Source organism: Artibeus jamaicensis, unplaced genomic scaffold (assembly GCF_021234435.1).
Source record: "Artibeus jamaicensis isolate MK-2021 breed Jamaican fruit bat unplaced genomic scaffold, CSHL_Jam_final contig_700, whole genome shotgun sequence".
Lineage (NCBI taxonomy): Eukaryota > Metazoa > Chordata > Mammalia > Chiroptera > Phyllostomidae > Artibeus > Artibeus jamaicensis.
In genome coordinates this window covers 4441654-4466332 of record NW_026521930.1, presented here as the reverse complement: position 1 = coordinate 4466332, position 24679 = coordinate 4441654, and positions in this window count along the sequence as shown.

Sequence of the window (24679 nt, the reverse complement as noted above, 5' to 3'; positions counted from 1 at the left end):
GCTTGCAAGGTGTTCCTTAGTGGGGCCCGTACGTCAAGGACCTTGTATTTGTATAGCCCAACAAAGCACTAAATCCTCAATAAATGCTTTTTAGAATAACTGGGTGATTTAGAACGTTTGGGACCATCTGGGTCCCAAATCTGGGGGATTTGGGAGAAGTGAGTGTTGATAGATCAATGTAATTGTAAATAAATAATTGTCTTAATCTGTTCAGGCCACTTAAACCAAATACTATAAACCAGGTGGCTTATAAACAATAGAAATTTATTTCTTGCTATTCTGGAGGCTGGAAGTCTGAGATCAGGGTCCAGCATGGTGGGGTGAGGGACCTGTTCTGGGCTGTGTCCTCACATGGTGGATGGCAGAGAGGGGAAGCAAGCTCTCTGGTGACTCTTATAAGGGCACTAACCCCACTCATGAGGATGCTCTCCTTATGACCTAATTTGATCCTAATTACCTTCCCAAGGCTCCACCTCTTAAACATCATCACACTGAGGGAAGGGTTTCAAAATAGAAATTTTGGGGAAGACACAAGCAATTGGTGTTTGTCATATGTAACAAGGGTCTTCTCCTTATATCCCTGTTATTTTTAGTGATTTTTCAGCTTTCCAGGGAGTTGTCTAGAAAGACAATGCAAGTGGGGGGAGGCAAAGGAGTCTCAGTTTCCTCATTGGTGAAATAGGTAGAATGAGATCCAGTTTTTTTCTTAGAAAGCTTCTAGCTTTTGTCCTTGGTTTTGGGGTTAGAGATACTCAGAATAATGTGACTGTAAAGTGGTCTGAGAAGTAGGGAGGGGCAGCAAGACATCGGTGGCAGAAGTGGGAGTAGTGCAGAGGACAGACATTTTTGTCACAATGAATCATCCTGTTTCCCACTTGAATCAGGGGATGAGACATCATGAGGGAGTAACATTCAATATACCAGGGATATGAGCAGTGGCTCCTATTTCATTAGTTAAAATTCCATATTCTGAGGGAGCACTGAGGACATGAGGGGAAGTTTCCTTTCTTTCATAATTTTGGAGTCAGTTTATTAAGTGACAGAGAGAATTAGGAGCAGGGAGAGATGACAGGAATGATTTTACTGTTCCCTCCTCCTGGCTGGTCCAGGCTGTGGTTCTGGCCTCAGTGTGGGGACAAATGCATACACCTACCACATCACAGGGAAACAGACAATCCCTACTACAGGGTGCTACATGCCTTTATTTTACAGATGAGACCCCCCCAAATCCACATGTTGCAGTTCTGACCTCCAGAACATCAGAATATGACTGCATTTGCAGATGGATCTTTAAAGAGGTCATTTAACTAAAATGAGGCCCTTGATGTGGGCTGAACACAATATAACTATGTCCTCCAAAGAATAGGAGATTTGGAGACAGCAAGGAAGTGTGTACACTGGGGAAAGGCCATGTGAGGATGCAGTGAGAAGGTGGCCATCTGCCTACCATGGAGAGAGGCCTCAGAAGAAACTAATTCTGATGCTACCTTGATCTCAGATTTCCAGGCTCCAGAAGTGTGAGAATTCTCTGTTGTTTAAGCCATCCAGACTGTGGTATTTTGTTATGGAAACCTTGGCAAGCTAGTACAGACTTTGGTACTAGGAAGGGGAGTGCTGCTGTAACAAATACCTAAACCTGTGGAACTGTCTCTAGGACTGGGTATTGGGTAGAGGATGAAAGAGTTTGGAGACACATGTTAGGGAAGCCTAGATTGCCTTGAAGAGACCATTGGTAGGAACATGGGTGTTAAATGAGCTTCCAGAGAGACCTCAGATGGAAAAGACATTTTTGTTCCTGGACACTGGAAGAAAGACAATCCTTGTTTTAAAGTGGCAGAGAACATGACTGAATTGTGCTCTGAGGTTTTGTGGCAGGTGGGACTTGGGAGTGAAGGACTTGATGTTCAGTGGAGGAGATTTCTGAGGAGTCAGTGGCATGCACTGGTTTCTCCTTATCGTTTAGAGTAAAAGGTGAGGAGAGAAAAACCAAGTGAAGGAATTACTAAGCAAAACAGGAACCAGAACTTGAAGATTTTCAACATTCTCAGCCTATCTATATTGCAAAAAATGAGATTTGGGCTTCTGGTTAAATGTTTTCTCCTTGGAAAGAACTTCCCTGGCCCCTTTGCCTGAACAGCCCCTTAGTCTGTTTTATTCTTTTTTGTAGAATTTATCATTACTTGCATCTTTATTGCCCTAACTCATTAGAAGGTAAGCCCCACAAGACAAAGTTTGCCATTGTTGTTCATTTTGTTTTTGTTTGTTTTTGGTTTATTACTGGTACCCCACGTGTGCCTAGCACAGCATAAACTCCCTGTGTATAAACGACACTGACCACCTTACCACATGGCCCAGGGGAACCTGGCCTTCTGTCTACACATGGGGTAAACTCTATTTCCCACACACCAGATGACTGTCTGGAGCCACTGTCTCCAGTTTAGGCCCAAAGGCTGGGCTCTCTCATGTAGACACTTCCCTACAATGCCATTAGAACCCTTGTCATCCTCAAGGAGACTGTTGGACAGCCAGTGGGGAGGCGGCCCCTCCATACCTGTCCCTGACTGAGTAAGTAGGCTGGAGGGGTTAATCTGGAGAGTTTGCTGGCTTGCAGGGTCCCCATTATCACTATCTGTAACCAAGTGGAAGCTTTGCTTAGGTGTTCCCAAGACCCAGGGAGAAGCGGGTTTCATCTGCAACTTGAAGGATTTACTTATTTTTCTTTCTTTAAAAAAAAATATGTTTTCCATTGCTATTTAGTCTCTTTATACTCCACTTCCTGCTCGCCCCCACCTGCCCCCACAATCACCACACTGTTTCAATGTCCATGAGTCCTTTTTCCTTTTTGCTCAATCCCTCCAACCTGTAACCCTCCCACAATCCTTAGCTGTCAGCCTGCTCTCTATCTATGAATCTGTATGTATTTTGCTTGTTGGTTAAGTTTCTTCATTAGACTCCATGTATGAGTGAAATCATATGGTATTTGTCTTTCTCTGACTGGTTTATTTCACATAGCATAATATTCTCCAGGTCCATCCATGCTGTTGCAAAGGCTAAAACTGTCTTCATTTTTATGGCTGAGTAGTATTACATTGTGTAAATGTCCCATAGTTGTTTTATCCACTCATCAATGATAGACAATGGGCTGCTTCCAAATCTCGGTGATTGTACACAATGCTGCAATGAACATAGGGGTGCTTATGTTCTTTTGAATTAGTGTCTTGGGTTCCTTTGGATATATTCCCAGAAGAGAATCACTGAGTCAAAAGGCAAAAGCATTTTTAATTTTTAAAAATATTTTATTTATTTATTTTTAGAGAGAAAGGGAAGGAGAGAAGGAGAGAAACATCAATGTATGGTTGCTTCTCGTGAGTCCCCTGTTGGGAACTGGCCTACAACCCAGGAACGTGCCCTGGCTGGGAATCGAACCGCGATCGCGTGGTTCATAGGCTCACGCTCAATCCACTGAGCTATACCAGCCAGGGCAGCATTTTAAATTTTTTGAGGCATCTCCATACTGCTCTACATAGTGGCTGCATCAATCTTCATTCCCACCAACAGTACTAAAGGGCTCCCCTTTCTCTGCATCCTCGCCAGCACTCGTTGTTCATTGATTTATTGGTGTTAGCCATTCTGACAGCTGTGAGGTAATATCTCATTGTGGTTTTAATTTGCACTTCTCTGATAATTAGTGACATTGAGCATGTTTTCTTATGTCTATTGGCCATCTCTATGTCCTCTTTGGAGAAGTGTCTATTTAGGTCCTTTGCCCATTTTTAAATTGGGTTGTTTGTTTTTTTTGGTGTTGAGTTTTATAAGTTCTTTATAAATTTTGGATATTAACCCCTTATCAGGTGTATCAGTGAATATGTTCTCCCATTTTGTGGGTTGTCATTTTATTTTGTTGATGTTTTCCTCTGATATACAAAAACTTTTTAGTTTGATACCGTCCCATTTGTTTATTTTTTCTTTTGTTTCCCTTGCCTGGGGAGATACATACTGCTACAAGCAAGGTCCAAGATTTTGCTGCCTATATTTTTTTAATGGTTTTGGGTCTAACATTGAAGTCTTTAATCAATTTTGAATTTATACTTGTGTGTGGAGTAAGAAGGTGGTCTAGTTTCAAGGATTTAGATTAGAGCTAATAAGGCACTTAAAGTAGGGAAAAGGATACATTCCAAACTCTGACTACTGGAATCTGCAAGCAGCCAAAATGGCTCTGTGGGGGGTGGGAGCCAAGATTTGGGCTTTGGCCCCTGGGAGTGTCCAGGGTGGCCTTCATTCCTCCATTATCTTCCCTGAGGACAAGTCCAGAATTCTTCTTGCTCTGCTGGGAACCCTGGAGTGGTGAGACATAGCTTTTCAATCATTTTAATTCAACATAGCTTATTTAAAAGTGGCGCCTCCTTTAGGGCATCACAGCCGAGCAGGAATCGACTTGAAGAGAAAGCGTGCCTTGTCGAGTGGCACTAATGAGGTGATGTCTCCTGAAATGCATACTTGGAAGCAAGAGGCTGGCTGGCTGCCTCTGCAGCTCCCCTAGACTGGTCAGAAACTAAGGAGCAATTGTAAATGTCACACATTGGCGTATTTCTCTTGTCACTGTCCACTCCATGGTGTGATGTTCTGATTACAGACTAACAGAGAAATATTTGCATAGCAAACAGCAGCATCTCCCTGGGCTCATTAAGAGACAGGGAGGAAGAGCCTGAGGAAGTGTCCACCCAGGGAGGGCTCAGAAGCCCTGCAGAACTGTCATCAGTTTTGTGCCCCTGTATGCCAGGCTTTTTATATGCTTGGTAAAATAATGAGGAAAATAATCCAATAATAGCTGCCATAGATTTTTTATTATATGGTGCACATTGCACTAAGCACTCATTCAACATGCATAATTTTATTTCAGCCTTACCACAACTTTCTTAGCTCCATTTTAGAGATAAGAAAACTTGAGCACAGACAAATGAGATAATCTGCCAGGATCCCTGAGATCACAGAGTTCTTTTACTTCTGTGAAAGAGCCAGATTTACATATCAGCCTGTCTGATGCCAAAGCCTTACAACACAATGGCAGAGATCAGACAAAGGACATGCCTGGTAAACTTGGCACACACATTACTATGGCAGATTAGTGTTTTACTGTTTCTCAGCCTTCTTGCCCTCTTTTGTCCTAATATTTTAGTACTGTAGATATACTGTAGATCTATTTAAGTACTGTGGACCTTTGCGGGCCCACAGATCATAGTCACATCTAAGCTTTCTTTGTTCATGTTTAATAATACACATGCTAGATAAGACTTATAGAGTTTTTGCTATGTCCTCTCTATAAATTCTAAGCAATTTAAATGTATATAAATTACTTTATTCAAGAAGGTTAATGAGTGTTTGGCCAGTGAAGCACAGAGGGGTTAAGTAATTTGTCTGAGTTGACACAGCTAGTTAATAAAGAAGGTGGGATTTGAACAATCTTTCTCAGTCTAGCCCCTTAACCACAGCATCACCCTACCAGATCTCTGACACTAACTGTTTTCACTTATGTGAGATGTTTTCACTTTTACCAAAACCCCAATGGAAGTATAAGCATCCTCCTTCTCTTTGGATACAAGAGGAAACTGAGTTCCAGGGAAGGAAGGAGAGGCCCATGGACTCCAGGCCCAAGAGGTAGGTCAACAACATGAATTGGAGGTGTAAGCACTGGATCCAATGCAACCAGCCCTCTCTGGAGCAGATTCAAGTCTAGTTCACTACCTCCAGGCTGCTGTACTGTCTCCTTGATTTTTTGGGAATGCTGGTCTCTGTGTAACAGAGTAATATTCATACCCACAGTCCATACTCTGAAGTAAGTTTCATCTCATTAGTCAAATTAAAACTTACTTCTGAACTTGGTATATATGTGTGATAAACTCCAAGTAAGTTATTATTTTATTTTTAGCTCCCTATCTTCCAGAAACTTCAGCAATAGTATGTTATCTTGTTCATAAAAAATAAAATAAATAAAATAAAATGACATCTTGAGTGGTAACTAATTAGGGAGTCTTCCAAACTGCTCTTAATTCGTGAGGCTGAATGTGCTCCAGCAGAAGCTAGCAGCAGCCCTGAGCTCTGGGAAAACCAGACTCATGCAGCTGTGAAGCTCAGATTTCACATTAAGTCAAACAATTATTTTGACGGGTTGAGTGAGCTTTGCAAAGTGCCATTATAATAAAATCCTCCAATTGCCCTTTGGGAGCCGCTGCACCCAGTGGAGAAGACTGGGTGATGTCAGGGAGTTCTCTTGCACTTGGTACTAGGCATAACCTCCACTCAGATGTGGCCAGGTGTTATTGCAGAGGCTCTAGCAGGTGGCCCAGAGCTGTGGGGAGAGGCTTAGGAGAAGAAGGGGCAAACAAGCCAGGTTTGCATTTGTTGGAACTCACATTGGTTATTTTCTGCCTGCCAGTGTTGTTGTTTGTTTTACTTGAAATAATTTTAGATTTGCAGGAGAGCTGCAAAGATAAGGCTGAGAATTAGAGTCCCCATTTATCCATCACCCAGTTTTCCGGGATTCAGCATCTTATATAACCATTGTATGTTTCTGTGCCAGGCACTCTTTAGGTGCTAAGGATATGTCTGTCAAAAAACAGGAGCAATCTGTTTCTTCACAGAGCACACAGTCTAGTGGGGCCCCCAGCACTGGAACAAACTCACGTCCATGGCCGTATGTGCTGGCCTTGCAGATGCCACATCTTTCAGACACCATGAAAGTCATCACTTTCATGTGTCTGATGACTGATGACTACTGGCTTTGCAGCAACTGCTTGCAATTAACAGAATGTGTGAATCTTCATGATAACTACTCTCTCCACCTAGACGCTGGACTAGGAGGGAAAGGTGGGAAGGCAATAAGGGCAAATGTCTGGTTGGGCCCTCCTCTCTTCCGAACCATCCACAGTCTCCTCTCACTCAGGCTGAACAAAACCCTGTGATCACGCTTCCTGCTCTCTCAGGCCTCATTCCTTCTATCTGTCTTGCTTCGTGCAGTTCCTGGGTTGCTCCTGGAATAGGCCAAAGAGGTTCTGGCCTCAAAACCTTGGCCTTGTTTCTTTCTTTGCCTGGAAAGCTCCCTACCAGGGTTCAGCTTCTTCCCTTACTTTGTTCACATCTAGTCTCTACTGTCATCTGCTGAGAAACACACTTCACTCTCTTCTGTTCATAACCCTGTCCATTGTGCCTAACAGTGTTTGGCCCAGGGGAGGCAACTAAATGATACTTGTTGAGTGAATTCCGTCTGTGTGAATCTTTCTTTCCTCCCTCCCTCCCTCCCTCCCTCCCTCCCTTCCTTCCTTCCTTCCATAAGCAGTTGCTTTATAACCACCATTCTGCTCCTGAATGCAGAGAAGGGACATTTTGAGAACTGTGGTTTGGAGTCCAGTTTTATCTACCAAAACCTCTTGTCCTCCCTGGAGTGAAATTCAGAAGTGAGGATGGTGCAGGTCGCCTGCCTCTTGGGACACATCTCCCAGCCTGGCTCTTTCCCCTTTCTCCTCCAAGCCTGATGTTAATGAAATAGGCATTTGCCAAGGCCTCTGGCTCACTCACTCCAGATCCATTTTCACCTGTCACTTTCTTCCTGACCTCTGTCAAGAATTTGAAGCCAAGAGGATGACTCAAGTTGGACACTCACTTAATATACACTTTGTCATCTCTCAGAGCAAGCCTAAGGATATGTGGCAGGTTGGGGTGGACAGGCCAGGCAAGCTGATTTCAGTGTGTCTTTCTTTTAGTGAGATGCTGGCCCCTCATTAAATTATGGGAAAAACCATGTCATCTCTTCATCATGGGGCTTCTAGGTGGCCCAACTGGCAGAAGGTGAATGCACCCTTCTCTTGGTTTCCTCAATCCATCCAGTCCATGTTATCAGATTGTTATGGAAGACTTGCTCCAAGCAGACATGAGAGAGGAGGTCAGAGCATCTGTTGATAGACTGCACCAGACCAGCCTGATATGGTGGTGATTTGGACATCCACCCAACTGAATTAACCTGATGGTAATGATGGACACATGTATTGAATAGTAAAGTAGTCCCCTTCTTCATGCTTTTAGTTACTTCTAGTGAACGGCAATCTAAAAATATTAAATGGGAAATTCTAGAAATAAGCAATGCATAAGTTTTAAATTGGGTGCCATTCTGAGTAGTGTGATGAAATCTCCTGCCATACTGCCTGGGACATGAATCATGTCTTGGTCCAGCACGTTCACTCTGTAGATGCTCTAGGCCCATTTGTCACTTAGTAGCCCTCTCGGGGATGTTGAGGTGTTATAGGGCTTCTGTTAAGTCACTCTTATTTTATTTGAATGGCTCTAAAACACAAGAGTAGTGATGCTGGCAATTTGGATATGCCAAAGAGAAGTTGTAAAGTGCTTCACCTAAGTAAAAAGCTGAAAGTTCTCAACTTAATAAGGAAGGGGGAAAATTATATACTAAGGTTGTTAAGATCTATGGTAAGAATGAATCTTCTATTTGTGAAACTGACTAATTTATAAAGTAAACTTTATGATAGGTATATATGCATAGGAACAAACACTGCCCTTGGTTTTTGGTACCCTCTGGGGGTCATAAAATGTATCTGTGTAGATCAAGGGGGATCTATACATATATTCCAGGCCCCATGTTGATATTATCTGACTCATTAATCCCTAAAACCACTCATTGAGGTATTAATATTTCCTGTTTTACAGATAATGATACTGAGATTTGAAAACTTGCCATGGTATAAGACATAGTAAGTATTAGAGTCAAAATTTAGGTAGTCTGACTAAGAAATTCATAAACTTATAATGCTAAACTGCAAAAGTTTCAGTATGCTTGCCCAAGATAAGTTTTGTTTCATCTTCAAACACATGGATTTTTTCTAATGAAATTAGTTTGGCAACATTTAAAAAACCACTAGAACCACACTTTTACTGGTGGGCATTTAGGTTGCTTCCAGCACTTGGCTATTGTAAATTGTGCTGCTATGAACATTAGGGTGCATAAGTTCCTTTGAATTGGTGTTTCAGGATTCTTACCAGTAAATGAATGGATCAAAAAAACTGTGGTACATTTACAGAATGGAATACTATGTGGAGGAAAAAACAAGGAGCTCCTACCCTTTGTGACAGAATGGATGGAACTGGAGAGCGTTATGCTAAGTGAAATAAGGCAGTTGGTGAAAGACAAATACCATATGATCTCACCTATAAGTGAAACCTAATCAACAAAACAAACAGGCAAGCAAAATATAACCAGAGACCTTGAACTAAAGAACAAACTGACAATAATTAGGGGGGAGAGGGGAGAGGAATAATGGGAGGAAATAGGGGATGGCCCATCAAGGAACATGTTTAAAGGACACATGGACAAAGCCAAAGGGGGTAGGTTGGAGAGTGGAAAGTGGGGATGAGTGGCGGGGCTGTGGTGGTGTGAAAATGGAGACAACTGTACTTGAACAACAATAAAAAAAGAAAAAGAAAAAATATTAGAAAATAGTTTATTTTTATGTTGTTGGTTTTATTTTGAAATACTTTTAGACATAGAAAAAGTTGCAGAAATAGTACAGACTTTCTTCATGCACTTCACTTAGTTTCCCCCATAACAACCAATTACATAACCACAGAATTTTATCAAAACAAAGAAAATGACATCAGTAAATATTGGGTTGGCTAAAAAAGTTCATTTAGTTTTTTTCCATAAAATAAAGACACATTTTTCATTTTCACCAATAATTTTGTTGATTTGGATATTTTGAGTATGTCAAACTATCTTCCACATGGTATAATGTTGATCATTCTCAATTAATGCCTTGATTTGATTGCTATCAACTTCAACTAGTTACCCAGCTGTGGAACATTCATTTCCCAGTGAGAAGTCTCCAGCACAAAACTTTGCAAACCATTTTTGATGTGTTCAATCAGTTACAGCACCTTCTCTATATACTGCAGAAATCTTCTGCATTTCAACTGCATTTTTACCTTTCTTGAAATAATATAGTATAATATGCTGAAAATGTTGTGTATTTTCTTCCATCTTCAATATTGAAACAGCTACCCAAAATTCACTAATTTTGATAAGTTTTTTTAAGTGCATGCTGATATGACAGCTCGTACAATACAATCTAACAAAATTGTTTCAAATGAAGTTAAAGACAACTAAGTACTACTAGAGCCATCTTACAGAAAAAAAAACCAAATGAACTTTTTGGTCAACCCAATACTATTAACTGAATTACAAAACTTATCATGGCACTGGTTTGTACATGTACATAGCGAAGTAGGTGATTTTGTAATTGCCTACTTACATCAAACACAAAATGTAAGAAGGAGTGGACAGACATACTTTACCCCATTCATCCTACTGAGTACAGCTAAAACCCCTGGTCATCATATATGAAACAAACATAATAACACTCTGAAAAGTGGAGAGAAGGTAAACTTCTAGGGACCTTGAAACCAGATGAACATGACGGTGAGTTCCTTGTTTCCTCCCCCAGACTCATATATTCTAGACCAGGGGTGTCAAACTCATTTTCACTGGGGCCACATTTGCCGCATGGTTGCCTTCAAAGGGCTGAATGTTATTTTAGGACTGTGTAAATGTAACTACTCCTTAACTAGGGGCAAGGAGCTTGGTGCTTCTGCTGGGTAGAACAAGGTAGATGGCTGGATTTGGCCCATGGGCCTTGTGTTTGCCATCTATGTCCTAGACTCTGTATTGGAGAAACTAGCAATCCAGAAATGCCAGTTTCAATTTTCCATCAGCAGCAAAGACTGAATAGAGAGCCTAGACTTCTACCCTTGCCAGGCTATGATGAGGTGCCCCAATGCTTCTGTTGGGGTGGTATTAGCAGAGACCATGTGGGGAGCCTGGGGCCTGGAATTCCACCTCTACTTAGTGGTATGAAGGTCCTCAGTCCCCTCCTCACTGGGGAGTTACAGAAGAAGCCTAATGGAGCGTCAGGAATCTCACCACTGCCCTCCTGATAACTTCTGTGGTATCAGTAGAGGCCATGTGGGGAGCAAAGCATAACTCACCTTCCTTTCCAGGTAGGATAGATTCAGAAGACACCTAGTAGGCAGCCAGAACTCTTACTCCTAGCCCAGTAGTAACAAAAAGTCCTTTCCTCTGTGGGTGTTAGTGGAGAAGGCCAAGTAGAGAACATGGAATTTCATCCCCATGAAGTGGTAATGAGGTGGATCCCCCCCACACTCCCTACTGAAGAAATGTCAAAGGAGGCTTGTGGCCAGGATATTATCACCAATCAAATATCACTTGTTATACTAATAATGAAGAATATCTCAACTTGAATGAAAAAAGCTATCAACAGAATCCAACAAGAAGAGGACAAAGATGTTAAAATTATCCCACAGCTATTCTATGGTAGCTGCCATAAACATGCTTTGATGAGGAATTATGGACACAGTTGAAACAAACAAAAGTATAAGAAGTCTCAGAAAATGAATAAAGATTCTCAGCAAAGAATATGGAGACAACTGTATTTGAACAACATAAAAAAAGAATATAGGATACAGGACTTCCAGCCAAGATGGAGGTGTAGGTAGATATACTTTGCCTCCTTGCACAACCAAAAGAAGGACAACAACAAATTTAAAAACAAAAAGTAACCAGAACTGCCAGAAAGTTTAACTGTATGGAAGTCTGACAACCAAGGAGTTAAAGAAAAAACATTCATTTAGACTGGTAGGAGGGGTGGAGATGAACAGGTGGGGAGGTGAGCACTCCAGGCAAGGCAGCAGCTGGAGGAGGAGGGGGCACCCCATATTTGCGTGTGGATAAACTGGGAGGAACAATTGGGGATTGAAACAAACCATGAAACCCAGGGTTCCAGCATGGGGAAATTAACTCTCAAAACCACTGACTGAAAAAACCTGTGGGGGTTGAGGTGGCAGAAGAAACTTCCAGCCTCACAGGAGAGTTTGTTAGAGAGACCCACAGGGTCCTAGAATGTACAGAAAACCACCACCTGGGAATCAGCACAAGAAAGGCCCAATTTGGTTGTGTGTAGCAGGGGAAGCGACCAACAAACAGCAGAGTGCTGAGCAGAGTGCAGAGTGCTGGTGCAACAAAAAAGCACCATTGTTTCCTCTCAGACCCCTCCCCAACATGTAGCACCACAATGCAACAATGTGGGTAGCCCTGCCCTGAAAAATACCTAAGGCTCCACCCCTTACTATGTAACAGGCATATCTATCTATCATCTATCTATCTATCTATCTATCTATCTATCTATCTATCTATCTATCTAACTATCTATCATCTCCCCCAAATGAAAGAACATATTAAAGCTCTAGAAATAATACAACTGAGTGATGAAGAGACAGCCAACCTATCAGACACACAGTTCAAAATACTGGTAGTCAAGATGCTCACAGAAATGGCTGGGTATGGTTGCAAAATAGAGGAAAAAGTGAAGACTATGAAAAGTGAAATAAAGGAAAATGTACAGGCAACCAAGAGTGAAGGGAAGCAAACCAGGACTCAAATCAATGGTTTGGACTAGAAGGAAGAAATAAACATTCAACCAGAACAGAATGAAGAAACAAGAATACAAAAAAAAAAAATGAGGAGAGGCTTAGGAACCTCTGGGACAACTTTAAGTGCTCCAACATTGGAAACATAGGGGTGCCAAAAGGAGAAGAGGGAGAGCAAGAAACTGAAAACTTATTTGAAAAAATAATGAAGGAGAACTTCCCAATCTGGCAAGGGAAATAGACTTCCAGGAAGTGCAGGAAGCCCAGAGAGTCCCAAAGAAGTTGGACCCACAGAAACAGTACATTAAGGCATATTATAATTACATTACCCAAGATTAAAGATAAGGAGAGAATCTTAAAAGCAGCAAAAGAAAAAGAGACAGTTACCTACAAAGGAGTGGCCTGATTTCTCAAAAGAAACCTTGCAGGCAAGAAAGTACTGGAAAGAAGTATTCAACTCCATAGAGGGCAAGGACCTACATTTAAGGTTACTCTATCCAGCAAAGCTTTCATTTAGAATGGAAGGGCAGATAAAGTGCTTCCCAGATAAGGTAAAGTTGAAGGAGTTCATCATCACCAAGCCCTTAGTATAAGAAATGTTAAAAGGACTTAGCTAATAAAAAGAAGATAAAAAATATGAAGAGTAAAATGACAACTAACTTATAGCTATCAACAACTGAACCTAAAAAGAAAACAAAACCAAAAATGAACAAAGCAAAAAACTAGAATAGGAACAGATTCACAGAAATAGAGATCACATGGAGGTTTATCAGTGGGGAGAGTGAGTGGGGAGAATAGTGGAAAAAGTACAGGGATTGAGAAGCATAAATGGTAGGTACAAAATAGACAAGGGGAGGTTAAGAATAGTATGGCAAATGGAGAAGCCAAAGAACTTATGTGTATGACCCATGGACATGAACTAAGTTGGGGGAATGATGGTGGGAGGGCAGATACAGGGCAGAGGGAAATAAAGGGGAGAAAAGAATGGGACAATTGTAACAGCATAATCAATAAACCATATTTAAAAAAAGTAAACATGCAATAAAGGTTTTATAAAATAAACAAAAGAAAGAATATAAGATGTAAAAAAGAGCCAAATAGAAATGTTAGAACTAGAAACATACAAAAGATGAAATAAAGTCTCAATGGACGAGCTCAAAAGAAGAATGGAGAGGACACAAGGAAGGACCACCTAACTTCAAATAAAAATTACCCAATCTAAACCACAGAGACAAAATAGATAGGAAAAAATGGGCAGAACCTCAGGAAAATGCAGAATGTAACAAAAGATCTAATGTTTGTGTCATCAGTCTTAGAGGAGAGGAAAGCCTATTAAAAACGATTGAAGATTTTCCAAATTTGATAAAAATAATAAACTTATAGATTTGTGAAGCTGAGTGAACAAGACAAAAAGTCTTCAAAATGACCTGAGAGAAATTACACATTACTTACAGGGTGAAATTATTAGAATAACAGAAAAATTTAAAAATCAGAAACCGTGAAGGATGGAATGAAGTGATGTAGTACTGTTCAAGTGTTCATAAAAGAAGTATGAACCCAAAATTCTGTTTCCAGAGAAAATACTCACCAGGAATAAAGGGAAGTCAAGACATTTTCAGGTGAAAGGAAGCTAAGAGAATCTGGGATAGGTTAAAGGAAGTTCTCAGCGCAGAAAAGAAATAATATAAAAATGAAACTTGGAGGGAAAACAAAAAAGAATGAAGAATAGAGCAAAAACATGGTTAAATACAAAAGATTTTCTCTTCCTTTTGAGTTTTCAAAAATATGTTTGCTAGCCAAAACAAATTATAATTATTTAATATGACCTTTAATGTATATGGAGGTAATATTTAAGAAAATATTATTATCAATTAAAGGTAAAAGAGCATAAAAGGAAGTAAGAATTCTGAACTTTAGTTAAGGTGGTGAAATGTGGATACAAGTAGACTGTGATAAATTATGCTTTAGGTATAATATAATACCACAGAAACCAGTTAAAAATTTGTACACTCAGAAGTACTAGTGAATCAAATGAAATTATAAAAAATCTTTGTCACTCAAAAGGAAGCAGAAAAGAAAAAAATAGAGAAACTAAAACCAGAGAGAATAGAAAACAAAACTTTAAATGATTGACTTAAGCTGTAACATATCAGTAATCACATTAAACATAAGTGTTCTCAATGCACAAACTAAAGGAGAAAGATTGGCACATTGAACTAAAAAATTATGACTCACCTCAACGTATATGTAGATTGAAAGTAAAAGGATGAAATAAAGATATGCCATGCAAAAATACTTTTAAAAGCAGTAATGGCTATGTTGACTTATAGATAAATATATTCAGAGTAATGAAAATTGCCAGGGAAAGAGATAAAAAGAAAAAGAATTTGATAAACAAATGATAAAAGGGCCAGTCCACCACAAATAAACACCAATTTTAAAAGCATATGCACAGAACAAAAGAGGTCCGAAGTATGTGATGCAGAAACTGATAGAAATAGAAAAATAGACAAATTCTAAATTAATATTGAAGACATCAACACCATTCTCACAACAATTGATAGAACAAGTGGTGAGTAAGGATATAGAACTTAACAGCAATGTCCAAGTGCTGGTCTGAGTCTGTTAGAGCAGCACACTTTAAACCACCACTGGAGGCTCAGCTTCTTCCCCAAGCTGCTTGCGTAGAGCTCAGAATCCTTTCTTTGAGGTAAACTCGTTCCTGATTTGGGAATCAACATGGAAAAGGGCTTGGAAGCCTGAAGGACAAGTCCCATTTGCATAAAGGTACAATGTTAAACACACATAGTTGAGCTGGAGATGTGGTTGAGAGAAATAGGCCAGTGGGAGAAATCTGAAAGGCTCTGGCCATCTCTCAGCCTCAGCTCTTGGAGCAAGCCAATCTCTCTCTTGCTTTGGTCTTTCCATGTACTAGCTGGCTTCTCCTGGAGCCTCAGGTCTTAACTCAAATGGCACTTCCTCTAGGAAGACTTCTCTGACTCCCCAGAGCATATGCTGCTCAGCTAGCTACCTTCTGAGCAGCCCGGCACCCAGGAATAGACAAGAGTCACGCACAATAACTATGCTATTCATTCATCTTTTATTGAATGCAGGTTTGCTCAAAGTAGAACATGAACATACTGCTCACTAATTATACTCATTATAATATTCTGCTCACTAATATCCTACTCACACTCTAACAATCTAAGAGAAATATAACACACACAGAGCAATCAGTGGGAAATAATGAACCCAAGTCCCAGATTCTCAGTCTGTAGGCCTGGGAGACAGCACACTGGGCAAGGGAGTTGTCAGTGTCTTGCAGGGAAGGAACTTGGGAGTCTGGTGGGCAGCAGGGCAGACAAAGTCCTCAGTCAAGCAGGGCAGAGCCTCCAGCGGCCAATGCCAAGGGAGATCAGTGTAGTATGGAGCAGCACTCCGGCATGTGGAGCTTGGCTGTCTCAGCAGTGGTCTGGAAACTACTTCAGTTATACCTTGAAAGTGGTGTACTCCATTCTTCTGGGTCTTTTGCTAAATGTCTTGGCACCCCTGGTGCCAAGTGGGGAATTTGCACAGGAGCCTATCTATGGGTGGTCCTGTTCTATAAACATGGCTGTTCTCATCACAGGTGCAGATATCTAAGGTATATCTCCTAGCCAGATGTGTCTACTCTGACTTAGGTAGTTTTCCTCTTTAACCAAAAATGTCATGACTGACTGACAGCCATTTTGGTTGACACGAGTGACTCTATTTTATATATTTTATGCTATCTTGATTGGGCCAATGGCATTTTGTTGGTCTGGCTCTCCACACCTTGCCATGTGTTACAGCACCTGGTGCTTCCTTACTCATAGCACCTTTTCACTGGAGATAGGGCTGTGAACTGATAGGAAGTTAGAATGTAGAATGGACAAGAAGTGTGGAAGGATATAGGCAGGATTCCAAATACTTGCATGAAAAGAAGAAAGTTTGCTTGTGTGTGAACCATTTACACACATCTGCTTATAAATGCATAAATGTCTCTGGAAATATTCCCAAGAATCTGATAACATTTGTTTAATTCCAGGAATGTCTTTAACTTCAAGAAATGGGTCAAGGGTCTAGGTAAGATGCTTGGGGCAGAAGCTGGGCCTAGAGTAGTAGTTTGGTTTCTGTTCCTCAAACATAGACCCTGAAACCAGTATTTGGACACAGGTGGTTTATTTGGGAGGTGATCCATAGAAGCACAAGTGAGGGAGTGGAGGAGATGAGTTAGGGAAGGGAGAAGAGCCAATAAGGGGCACATTCATGTGTAGGTTGCTGCTGTGGGCACCTGGGGCTCAATCCTCCTGATGTCCTTCTGAGGAACCAGCTTGGTATTATCCCATTGTGGCTTGAAGAGGTTGGGTCACTGTTCATTGACTTCCAATTCCCCCCTTGCTATTTGTACCCATTTGCACCAGAATGCAGGAGAAATCCTGGCAGTGAAAAGGTGTCCCTATATCTTCCCTTGCTGCAATTTGCATGTACAAGGAGGCTGTCTGCTCTGCTGATAGCCTAAGAGGCACAGCCTTCAGAACTCATTGTACAATAGTGAAGGGAGCAGCAGGCAGCATAGTCCTTCTGGCAATGACTGGGGTAGACAGAGGAGGGTTTATTACCTCCCCCTCTTCACCTCTCCAGGTGAAGAGACTGAGGCTCAGACATCTTATGTAACTTGCTTTAGGACATTCAGTTCCTGCTAAAGATAAACACCAACCCTCAAAGTTTCTGCTGCTCTCTCCTTGCCTATCCTAGAAGCCAGACTCATCAGTATTTGCTAAGTACACATGTTAAATGAACCAGTTCCCACATCCCAGTGGACAAGTATGAAGGGAACTGTAAAATATTCTTATTAATTCCTAAACAGAGCTCCAAGAATGACTATGGTTTGTGTACCAGCCAACTGTTTGCTAGAGGTGGAACTTGTCAGCATCAGACAGTGATGTTGAGGGTGTTACCTCAGGCCTATGGAACTCTCTCAGAGAGAATAGAAGAGTCCTTGTCTTCACTCAGCAGAGACTCCATGGGGGCTCACCTGAGCCCATAGGCCTCTGTCAGATAACCACTGGGATGCCTGAACTTAGAGACTCAGGCACCTAAAGCAGAGGGCAGAGGCCTATCGATTTAGATGGTCTGTCCTTTGCCTTTTCAGTGGGCTGAGAGAACCCAGGAAACACTGTGGTTGTGATTTGGACTATTCTTTTATATTGTTCTTCCCCCTCAGTCTCAGCTGGAGGGTGACTATGTTTATACAATGTGACCTCACAATTGTGGCTGTGCTTATACCAGGGTGGGTGAGGAGAGCCAGTCCTGGGTGATTGAGTCAGCCTTTTTGAGAATAAGAAGTAAGCCATGCAGAAATTACAGTCAGATGGTGGTGGGTCCTTGCCCTAGAAGGCCAGCTGGAGTTGGGAGCAAAGCTGCGTCCTCTGCAACTCAGAGTTAGAAGGCTTTAAGGAAGCCAGCGGGTACAGTAGGAATTCTTTCTATTACAATAAAATTAAAAGCAAATTAGCTTACACACAAAAGGGGATTTACTGGTTCAGGTAACTGCAAAAAGTCAAGAATAATGTAGGCATTAGGCACTGCTCTATGTTGGAGTTCAAGTGATGTTATACGATCTCTTTCTCTCTTCATTGCTGAACTCCACTCTACTTCCCTGCTGGTTTCAGATACGATTTATCTTGGTAATTGCCAGATGACTCTGACAGCTCCACAACCCACACCCAACTCTTGAAACCTAACAGGAAAGACAGAGCAAAAGCTTTACCACATCTCACTGACTCTGATTGGACCATGACATCATCCTTGAATTAACTGGGCCCAGACAGAACCGAGTGAGCTGATTGGCTAAGACCTGGTAACGAGTTGCACTGTAGCCTTGGTCAGTGGGCTCTTATCCATCATATGACAAAAGGAGAGAATCCCCAATGATTGGATTTTGGGTAGCCCAGAACACCATTACTACATCACAGAGAGGGAAATGGAGCCAGTACCCAGAGTGAGAGACAGTAACCCTATAGGGAGGAATAGAGAAAGACCAAGGGAAGGAGGGGAGTGAGTGAGATAGAGAGGCTCCTTGTTTTCATACACATCTCCAGAAGTCCCATGTGGAATTGCCTCTGTATCCTTACAACGAACCTCCCTCTATCCTCAAGATGAATTTCTGTTTTTTACCACCATCTACCCCAAACTCAGGCAGAGAAATGCTCGGTTACCTTGGCCACCTGGAGGGTGCGCTGGGTCAACACAATGGCAAGGGCTACTTCCTGCACTTTGTAGGTGAGACATGAGCTGTACTGTTGTGGCATTAATTTATTGAACTGCAGTGGCTCCCCCATTACTAAGCACTGTTTGTCCTAATTTACCAGTTTTCAGTCAATCTTTCAGCTTATCAAGAAGTGAAATGAAATAATGAGCTCAGCTGAGGATGACTAGAGAGGTGGTGAGTTCACTGGGGACCCGAGGTTTTATTACCAATTCTTCTCAGGTATAAGGTACAGAGGGTTTTTATTTTTTAATTTTTTAAAAAGATTTTATTTATTTACCTTTAGAGAGGAAGAGAGGGAGAGAAATATCAATGTATAGCTGCCTCTCACGCATCCCCTGCTGGGAACCAGCCTGCAACCCAGGCACGTGCCCTGACTGGGAATCAAACCACGGTTGTTTGGTTCACAGGCCTGCACTCAATCCACTGAGCTACACCAGCCAGGGCGGGTTTTTATTTTTTATTTCACTACTTTCCTCCTAATCATACCTTTAAGTCAGGAGAATCATGTCTGGATATTAAGATGAAAGATGCCTCAATGTTTCCCTTATAAACAGGCTCAATTTAATTCATGATTATACCCAGTTAATTTGAATGCCTTAATGATCCTGCTCTCAGGGAAAGGGAATCAAATGAATGTGTTATACCTACCTCATTCGATAACACCTCTAAGGAGTTTCTCTATTAGAAAACAAAATATTAAAAATTGTGTTCCTCTGTTCTCAGATGTGTCTTTGGCCTTTGGCATTCTTTTATTTTGGTAACTTGAGTCAACAGAAAGTTTGAAGGGAAATAAAGTGGGCAGATCCACTTATTAAAACCAGAAAGTTCTATGTCCTTCATGATCTGGCCTTGTCTGACTTTCCACATGGACTCATATATTAGATACTCAATCAATGCTATAGGAAGGAGTGAACTTCCCTCCCCTAACCCCCAGACCTGGCTCTGCACTCACCCTGCTGTCACAGCTGGCTGGACCCTAGGGGATGCTGCTATCCTTGGATACCTGGCCAAAGTCTGGCTGAGCATTCTTGTTCTTCACTCTCTTGAGTGGAGTGGAGACAGGCTGACATTTCCACAAATGCCATTATCACTGGGAATGTGTGAGGGATGGAAATAAACAAAGAAAATGCACTGATGCATAAAATGTTCACACTTCTTGTGATCCTCAGAATTTCAATCAATGTGTCCGAGGGCTTTGCTGGGTTCAGCTCTATGTCTTCTGCTGGCCATTCATGGCTCTGTCTGCACCCCTCTGTCCCCCATCTTCATGTGGTCATAGCTGGCTCTTTTCCATGTTGAAGGAGCTACTTGCTGGACACATTGTCCCTTTCCTGGGACAGTAACAGAAAGTCTCTCCCTTCCAGCATCTCTCTCCATGTTTAAGACACTCTCACTATAGTATAAAGCAGTGTTTTCAAGGTGAGGTCTCTGCCCCACTGGCATAGGAATCACCTGGAAACTTTTAGAATGCAAGTTCATAAGCCCTCTCAAGAGCTTCTGAACTAGAAACGCTGAGCCCAGTCCAGGAATATGTGTTAACCAGCCTACCAGGCAATTGTCATGCACATGCAGGTTTGAGAAGCACAGAAGTAAAGATCCAGCCAGGATAATAGTGCAATGAAGAGTTTACTCTATGAGGGTCATGGTTGTCTGTCATTGTCACAATTCTTGAAGGCCTGGAAGGAGGGGCCATGTAGCAAGGAGTGGCCACGTAGCAAGAAGCCTGTAAGAGTAATTCTGACTGTGAAGGATCCTGCAGAAACCAATCCAACCCCTGGGTCCAAGACCTAACTTTTTGGCTTATACAGTTTTTAAGTTAATTTTTAAAATAAAAAACTGAGTATATTTAATGGGTACAATTGATGATTTCATATACATAAACATAGTGAAAGGATTAATAAAGCAGAGCTAATTAATGTATCATCTCATACAGTTACCATTATTTTTGTAATGTGAGCATCTTAAATCCACTTTCTTAGCAAATTTTACATATTCAATATAGTAGTAGTGACTATAGTCCCCATGCTGTACCTTAGATCTCTAGGCTTATTTATTCCACATAATTGCAACTCTGTACTCTTGGCTCTACATCTCCCCATTTCACCCCTGACAACCACTGGCCTATGCTCCGTTGTTTTGTGCAGATTTCTTGGATTCCACATATAAGTGAGATCAGGCATTTGTTCTTTCTGTGCCTGGTTTATTTCATTTAACATAGTCTCCTTTAGATTAATACATGTTGTTGCAAATGGGAGAATCTCTTTTTTTAAAGCTAAATAATATCCCTACGTGTGTGTGTACTCCAGTTGTTTAATCCACCCACCCATCAATGGACACTTAGGTTGTTTCATATCTTATCTATTGTGAATAATCCTGCAGTGTATATGGGAGTGCAGATTTTTTTGAGATCTGATTTCTTTTCCTTTGGATAAATACCCCAAAGAGGAATTCCTTGGTCATATGATGATTCTATTTTTAGTTTTTTGAGGAGCTGCCATACTGTTTTCCATAATAGCTGTATCAGCTTATACCACCAACAATATACAGGTTCCCCTTTTCTCCACATCCTTGCCAATTTGTTAGCTTTATTTTCTTTTTATTCCAGCCATCCTAAGGTATGAAGTGATATCTCATGTGGTTTTAATTTGCATTTCCCTGATGATTAGGGATATTGAACATTATTTTTGTGTACCTGTTAGCCATCTGTATGTATTTTTTCAAAAATGTTTATTAGTGTTCTTTGCCCAGTTTTTAATTAGGTTGTTTGTTTGTTATTGAGTTATTTGAGTTCTATATATGTTTTGGATATTAACTCCTTAACAGATATATGGTTTGAAAATGTTTTTTTCTCTCAATCTGTAGGTTGCCTTTTCAATGTCAAATAGCAGAGACCTCTAACTAGCAGATATTAGAAATATGAGTTTGTGTGGCCAATGCAGAATTTCAAATTATAAGCTAGTTGACTACTTTTAAAAATTAAAATTTTTATGTGAACATTTGAATTTATGGCTTCTACTGAAAAAATCAGAAAACCTGGCAACTCTGGTTTTGTAGTCCCCATATGACATCAACTAGCTGGAGTTGAGTAGTGGCTTTATTTTTTAGATGGAGCTTTCATTCTCAAGTTTGCCTCAGGCCCCATTATTCCCTATAGTTCCCTGACACTGAAGTTGACTGTCAGTCATCATTTATCCTTGTGCTTGTCTTGTTGTTTTAGTAATTTTTTCTTTTTAGGAATGCAAAAACCAAATCTTTCTTGGGTTTATACTACTTGTCAAAAGGGAGAGGATATAGGTTAAGGAGGGTCAAGGGGCTTTAAGAGAAATGCTTAGAGTTAATTTATTTGTGGAAATGTTTAATCTGAAAGCCAACATGGCTTTCATTGAAAGAATACAATTTAAGATGGCAACTAAATATCTACCACCCTAAATCATTCTTTTACACTATCTTTTTGGCTCAGTGGTTGTGTTTGCATTTGAGACCCCTGCATTATGATCATCACTGTTTCTTTGTCAGGTCTCAGTGTCTTGTACTGAGTGTCTTCTGGTTCTGCAACTACATGACACACTGCTTGTGCATCACGGTGCAAGTGACAGATGTAGGAGTCTGAGAGCACACTCAAGGAAGGCTCTCTGTTGGGCCCCTTAGCAGCATGGATCAGAGAAGAGAAGGCAGCCAGGATGTGCAGGGCAGGGTACCTAAGTTCTAAACACTGCCTTACAAGGTTGCTCAAGAGGGCTCAGTGGACTCCGGCATAAGCTAAGTAAACAAATCTGTAGGGTTCCAAACTAGCATGTAGTTAGATTCGGGGAAGAAAGTTCTGGAAACAATGATAAACTAGACTTCATATGTTTTTTTTCTCCATGAAAGGTACTGTCAAGAGAATAAAATGACAAGCTACAGACTTGGAGAAAATATTTTCAAAAGACACCTGATAGTGTACTGTCACCTAACATATGCAAAGAGCTCTTAAAACTCAACAATAAGAAAACAACCTGATTAAAAATTATGCCAATGTATTAGATACCTCACCAAATAAGATATATAAGAACAAGTACAAAGGACACATGGACAAAAACTGGGGGGGGGTGGAAATGGGAGGGATGTGGGGAGCACTGGGGGGGGTGGGCTGGGATGGGAGTAAAAGACAGAAAACTGTTCTTGAACAACAATTAAAATAAAAATTTTCAATAAAAACATATACATATGACAAGTATACAAAAAGATGTTATACATCACATGTAATTAGAGAAATGCAAATTAAAACAAGAAATGCCACTACACACCTATGAGAATGCCCAAAATCCAGAACGCAAACAACACCAAATGCTGGTGTCAAGGCCATATTCCAAAGAAGTGAGCCCCAAATGCACTAGCACTCATCAAGTGTCTATGTGAACCATGTTTGAGTGTGTCCAATCAGCCAAAGCAAATCACCAAAGACGGTGTGGAGTGAAATACTCAGGAGTATGGGTGATGTGATGCATGATCTACAGTACTTCTGGGACTTGTACTGTAGTAAATGACCTAGGATAGTACAGTAGAGGGCAGTCAATTTTCTCTCAGTAGCACCCACTACCAGCTGGCCCCATGATACTAAAGTGAACCCTCTGGTGCGTTGACTGATAGATACATGTGTTTGTTTCTTGGTTCTTGTCAGATTTTGTTGATCTTGCAGTTAGGGGTATTATTAGGAGGAAACAGAAGATTCTGAAATAGTCTTTTTTTTTTTTTTTTGTAAGATTGTTGAGACTATCAAGGCAGGCATCCCCTCTAAGGGGAGAAAGAGAAAGTGAGCACCTTTGAGTGGCAAAGGCAGAGAGAATGGATTCTTTAGGATTGAGAAGGAAAGTGAGACCAGTAGGGTCCTTGATCACTGGAGATCTGTGACTGGTTTCTTCTTATCACCCCAGGGAGATTACAGAGCTGCTGGTGATAAAGTGGGGATGGCTGCATAGTGCAGTGAGAGGAGGTGGCCTGCAAAGTGGATGCTGTGCATGCCATGCACTCCCAGAGCTCCATCTTCACATGCACAGTGTCCCTTGGAGGTGTTCAACATGAGGCCCTGAACCCAGACACTGTACTATCTGCTGACAAATATTCCCCTGCCCACTGGTGACTTCCAAATATCTGCTTTTCAGGACATTTTCAAGACTCATCTTAGGGGAGAGGGCACCCAGTAAGTTAACCCCCCTCCTCCATGAACAGAATAGAGGTCATGAGATATAATTTGATTTAACTGCAATAATAATGTTAATGATACTTCTTGCACACTAAAACATTTGGACTCATTCTGCTGCAATCTTTGTTTACCAAGGTGATTGAAAAATATCAAGCAATTTTCTCTGTGAGTTGGCACTTCTTTCCTTTCCTGGGTCCCCATCCACAGAGCATGGCTGTCCTGGCAATCACACATCTGTGTTTCTCTGTGTTTCACTGCCTCAGCTATGCCTGGCCTCTTCTTCCTTCTCCATCTTCATTGTGCTTGTTTTTGTTCTGTCCCCAGATCCCTCTGCTGAGTATATCTGTTGCCAAACACTGACTGAAAAAGAAAGGAAAAGAAAAATACAGGCAGATATAGAGAGCTGCACTCTGGGGCTTGGATCATGGCTTGCCTCTGGTAGGTCAAAGGATGTGAGTGAGAAGGGCTACCTGAGCCTGTCACTTGGCTGCAGTGTGAGGGAAGTCCTAGCAGGGCTTGGTGGGCACCTTGGTGCTAATTCTATTCAAACAAAAAAGTCATATTGAACTAGACTGTCAGAATGTGTGAGTACACTTTTGTGTTGAGAAACTGGCCCTACTATACCAACTTCCTTAAGAAGAGATGAGTCATGCTCTGGCTGGGTTTCTCAGCTGGTGGAGTGCTATCTCTTACATCAAAAGGTT